We start from the raw sequence: 5,943 nt of genomic DNA on the forward strand, positions 1-5,943 counted from the left end.
ATCCAACCCTACTTTTGGTTCAAAATCTACCTCTTGCATAAAGCTTTGCTTGATATCCACCGCACCCACTGCAACCTGACTTTGGTCCAAAGCAATATCTCCCTTGTAAATGTACTTTGTATGCACTCCTTTTCTGCTTATTTTTAGCCATACACTAGCAATTATTATTATTTTTTTTTTACTGTGGGTATGCATAGTTGCCCCAGCTGGAATCAATGTTCTGACTCTCAAGGGATAAGAACTGGGGCTTTATTCCTGTGAGCATTCAGAACCTAGTACAGTGCCTGCTTCCCTAGCATGCTTTTTTTAAAGAGAAGAAATAACAAATGCCTGCCGACATTTCAGTCTTAGGTTACCCTGTGCTAGAGTGTCAGCGAAGCCACTTGAGAAGCAGGGGTGAACAGGAAGTCGCTTTGTGAGATATCCCACCCCTTTATTGAACAGAAGGCAAATGACCAGGTGTCCAAGGTAGGCTGTTTCCATTTTGACCACTGACTGGACTATGTCTAGAAGACCAAGATTTTTAAGATGATGTTTCAGTTATATCAAAAAAGAGATGAATGACCCTGACTATGATTATTTCTCATTTGCTAATAAAAAAAAAATCCATTTAAGTTGGCCTTCTTCCACCACAGTTTTTATACTGATTAATTTCTCTCCAGATTTGACCTACTGATCTCTCCAACATTCAAATTCACTATTTATTTCAATAATAATTCATTAACTTGATTTTTGCATTGACCACAAGACCTGCAAAATGTTTTTCAAATTTCTTGCTGATCTGCTCCGTGATGATTGCGCTTATATGCTATAATAGAGCCATGGCATTGAAAACCAATGAAATAGGAGCCAAGAAGAGGCTGTGAAACTCACCTGTGGCCTGATACCTGGGCGATTAGATGGGGACTTCTTTTTCCCTTTGTTTAAACTGCCAGCATCTAAAAGAGTCATACCTTTTTCTCAGGAGGCTTTTACTGAAAATCAACTGATAAAGAGGGTGATTAAGCAAGATATCGACCATTTCCAATTTTCTCTACCCCTTTCAACATGATTGTATTTCTGGTGCTCCACAAAGGGTTGCTGAATGGCAAATTGAGATGTGTTCTTGTACGTATATTTATTTACCTGGGCAGAAACTGCTGTATGCTTGAAAGAGAAATTATGTTGCTTGAAATTTTAGAAGATGTACCATTTTACAAAATTGCTATGAGGATTTTAATAATCACAGTTATTTTTGGAGTACTTACTGTTATGGAGTATTGTATGACGTAATCTGCCATGTGGTTCTCACACCAGTTCTGAGATGGGCATCATGACCCTCCTTTTGCCCATAGGCATGACGAAGCTGGGCAAGGTTGCTAAGATCATCTGGGGTTGCTCAGTAAATGTAGGGGCCGGGGTTCAAAGCTGGGTCAGCCTGATTGCGAAGCAAGCTCTAAGGGCCACATTGCTTTAAATGTCCCACCATACTTCAACGGCTCGTTAGAATGACTTGCTGTACCTACTAGTTGTAATTGTCATTCCTGTCATCATTGTTATTGGTGTGGGATGACAGTGTGGAGCATCTAAATATCAAGCCATTAACACATAGTAGATGATCAGCAGTATCAGAGAAAAAGGCTTACAGAGAGAGAAAGGGAACTAGGGAGAGGGGGTAAGAGAGAGACACAGACTCAGGTTGGAGGAAGAAAGATGGTTCTGAAATCTCGGCCAGCTTCGAGTCCTGGCTCCCCACATAGCAGCTGTGTGACATCATACCAATGAAATCAACTGCCTTATCAGTAAAATAGTGTGAATAATAGTTACTTTTTAGGGATCATGATAATGCTTATTATCTCGATTGTGGGGATGATTTCGTAGGTGCATGCATGTTGAAATTTACAAATCGTACACTTTACATGTGTGCAATTGATCATGTGTTAAATTATAGTTAATTAAGCTATAAAAACAATAACAATAGCTCCTGCATCACTAGGTTGCCATAAGGATTAAAGTTAATATATGCTCAGAGATCTGCACATAGCAAATTCTCAATAAACATAGCTCTTGCTATTGTCTGAAGATTCGTGTATTGTTTGTGTCCATTGAAGCTCTTTTTTAATTCTTGAAATTAGAAGATAATGCAACATAGGACAGAGTGAAGAACAGACCCTCTGTGGAATGTTTCTTACTAGCTGGTAGATGAGAAATAAATCTCTTAAGCTATGTAAGCTTCATTTTTTTTTCTTCTATAAAATGAGGATTAGGACATCGTACTTCTGTGTTGATGAAACGAGCAAATAAGATTATTCATGTCGGCATCTGTTTATCAGCAAACCTTCATTGAGAGAATTCAGGGCTCCTGACATTGTTCTGGTCCTGGGGATCTGTTAGCTGAACAGAAAAAGTTCTCACCCCTCATGGAGCTTTCATTCTGTTAAAGGAAAAATTGCTCTGACACTTGTTAAAACAGTTAAGGAAGACTTTATTCAAGACTATTGCAATAAAGGAAAGAGATCTGGCTCAATTCTGGAGACAAGGACAAGTGAAGATTTATGGCCAAGGTGTGTGTTGGGATGGGGCCGGATGAAAACTTACTAAGAGGAAACATCAAGGTTCAGGGTAATTAGCTTCAAGTGTGGTGCGATCTCTAAAATGACCGAGCAGCATTCTTGCTAAGACCGGGCCGTGCCAGCTTGGCAAGGACAGAGGCCAAGTCCTCAGAGGAGCCTGGCTGAAGTTTGGTCAAGGTGAAAGTCTTCCTCAGTTCCATCCTTTAAATATTCAACTAGGCGCAACAAAACTATTGGCAAAGCAAATGCCCATTAAAAAGGGCTATTGATTTTTGTCCTTTATACTTGGTTCCTAATTCAGCTGCAGGGAAAGGAAGCTGGTGCGAGAGGTTACAGATAATTTAGAAGCACAATCTTTGGGAAAGGGTGGGCGGGATCTCCAGAGGCCCTGAGGGTAGAGATGTAAGTAATTCTCCCTCCTCTTTTCCATTTTGCTTATGTTATGGGCGTCCTGATGGCAGGCTCTCCTGGGCCACCTGAATTGGCTGGCACTAGCAAGGGTCTGGTAGAATTATTTACGTTTTGTGGGATAGTTGTTTTGTTTACTAAATATAGATTCTGCTTAATAGTAAGAAATCATAATGAGTAAAACAAACACTAAAAGAGCAAACATTCCTCACAATGTCAGCAGAAACTGATTTTAGTCATTTTGGAAAATGACTTATTGACTTAATATTGATACTGACTTTAGAAACACTGCAATTAGTTGCTGTAATCAATATGCTTTTTTAAAAAATTCAAGGTCAAAATTCAGCTGAATCCAAGCCTCCCAGCCTCATCCGAAGGCCTCATCTGAAGGCCTCATCCGTGCTCTGCTGTCTGAGACTTTCTGGTCCTTCCTCAGAGCAGAAATGGGAACCAGTGAGGAGTGAGAAAAAAAGTCCAGCCTCAGGAAGTGTCAGTCACTTACGGTGTCGGCAAGGAACCTAAGTTACATAATTCCGAGGGCCTCCCACAGACTGTTGGAGAACGATCAGGAAAATCAAGCTGATTCTAACCACTCTGAATTCCTTTCCTGGGCTTAGACAATGGTTTGATTTCTCCTTGCTTCTGTCCTGAGCTTTGTTCAGGACACAGCTCCTTTTTTTTGTGACACATGTGACAAAGCCCCAAGGGGAGTCACAATAGCCATTCTCTCTCCTCCTGGCAATCAGTTAAAAGCATGAAGACTTGACTTTCTCTAATTGATTTAGACCCATGCCTTGACATACAAGCTACTTAATTCATGATAAATGATTCCGGTGCCTGGAAAAGAGCTGCTCCAGCAGGAAGGACTAGAGAGCTCAGGAGGTTGAGGAAATAAAAGTGCTTTTCTGTGGTTCAAATTTAATTTGCTTAATGGAGACAAAGGGCTATTCTCTAAAAGCCATTCCCCAGCGGGGTGAGAGCAAATCTCTCCCGCACCCAGTAGTCTTTGCAAAGATCACTCCTCTGGCATTGTGATGGACCGAATGTTTATGCCCCCCAAATTTACATGTTGAAGTCCTAACCCCAAATATGACTGTATTTGGAGAGGCGCCTTTATGAAAGTAATATGAAATGAGGTCACACGGGTAGGGCTCCAGTCTGACAGGATTAGTGACCTTATAAAAAGAGGGAGAAACACCAGAGCCTGCTCACGCTGGCACGTGCCCGCTTTCTTTCTGTCTCTGTCTCTCTGTCTCTCTGTCTCTGTCTCTCTCTGTCTCTCTGTCTCTCTCTCTGTCTCTGTCTCTCTGTCTCTGTCTCTCTGTCTCACTCTGTCTCTCTCTCTCTGTCTCTGTCTGTCTCTGTCTCTGTCTCTCTCTCTCTCTCTCTCTCTCTCTCTCTCTCTCTCCAGGCACACACAAAAAAGGGCATGTGAGGACACAGTGAAAAGGTACATGTTTACAAGCCAGGAACAGAGGCCTCACCAGAAACCATGATAGCCTACATCTTAATCTTGCACTTCTAGCCTCCAGAACCATGAGAAACAAATGTCTGTCATGTACATGAGCACCCAGTCTACGGTATTTTGTCATGGCAGCCTGACATAATCCACTTCAGCCCTCTCTCCAGCATCATCTGCTTGGGCCTGCCTTTGCAACTTGCCTTTCTCATGCCTGCCCCAGGACTAGCTGGAAAAGGCAGGAAGAAGAGTTTAAAGAAGGTAAGGGGTAAGATAGGGCAGAAGGCCCCTACAGAAGAATATGCATTCAACAAGTATTTACTGAGTATCTCCTAGGCCTGTGGCTCTGCCTAACGATGTCACTTTTGAGCGCAGCCTGAGTGCACACAGAAAGCATTTTTACCAACCACGTCCAGGTGTTAATGCAGCATGTTCCTTTATGAGTCCCGTCGGCATCTCTCAGTCTTTCAGAATCGGGTTCAGACAGGCAAATGAGGTCTCGTGACACCCTTTCTTCCCTGCCCTCCCCTACTCTCTGTCCCAGACTAGGGTTGCTGCTGCCCTCGGAGGCCTGTGGGAAATGCTTTATCCGAGGGACCCAGGCCAGCCAGCCCCTGCCCAGGTGCTGCTCTGTCTTCTGCAGGAAGCTCTTACGTGACAAACGAAGCTCTCTTCTGCTTGCAAAGATCAACGTGGCATCCTTTGGGCTGTGGCTTTTAACTTTTTTCTACCAGTTTTATTGACATATAGTTGATATATATCACTGTATAAGTTTGAGGTATGCAGAATAATGATTTGACTTACCTATTTTGTGAAATGATTACCACAATAAGTTTAGTTAGTATCTATGGTCTCAAATAGACACAATAAAAAAAAGAAAAAAAACTATTTTTCCTTGTGATGGAAATTTTCAGGATCTACCCTTTCAGTAACTTTCCTATATATCATACAGTTTCATTAACGATAGTCGCCATGCCATACATTATTACATTCCCGGTATTTATTTACCTTATAACTGGGAGCTCGTACCTTTTGACTACCTTCATCCGATAACTTTCTATTTTTAATTGAGATTCAATTTACACACAGTGAACTGCCCAGATCCTAAGTGTACTGTCCGGTCAGTCTTACCAAACGTGCATCAAAGCTCAGAGCATTGCCATCGCCCAAAAAGTCTCCCCGCTCCTCCCCGCCTCAATCCCCAGTCCCCAGAAGTAACCACCGACCTGACGCCCATCACCATGACACAGCTTGCCTCACTTCACGTTCTATACACGTAGGTTTTGGGGGGTGGGGAGGGCTGGTTTCTCTCGCTCGGCGTAGTGTCTCTGAGATGCATCCATGTTTTGCATGTATCGGCCGTTTGTTCGTTTGTGCCGCTCACTAACGTTTTGCTGTACGGATGTGCCACGGTTCGCGTAACCTTCCCCTGGCCAGCGGGTTTCTGGTTCGCGGCTGTTACACACAAAGCTGCTATAACATCCTTGCACAGGCTGTTCTCATTTCTCTTGGATAAATATATAA

This window comes from Rousettus aegyptiacus, unplaced genomic scaffold, assembly GCF_014176215.1.
Source record: "Rousettus aegyptiacus isolate mRouAeg1 unplaced genomic scaffold, mRouAeg1.p scaffold_m13_p_15, whole genome shotgun sequence".
In the NCBI taxonomy this organism is placed as follows: domain Eukaryota; kingdom Metazoa; phylum Chordata; class Mammalia; order Chiroptera; family Pteropodidae; genus Rousettus; species Rousettus aegyptiacus.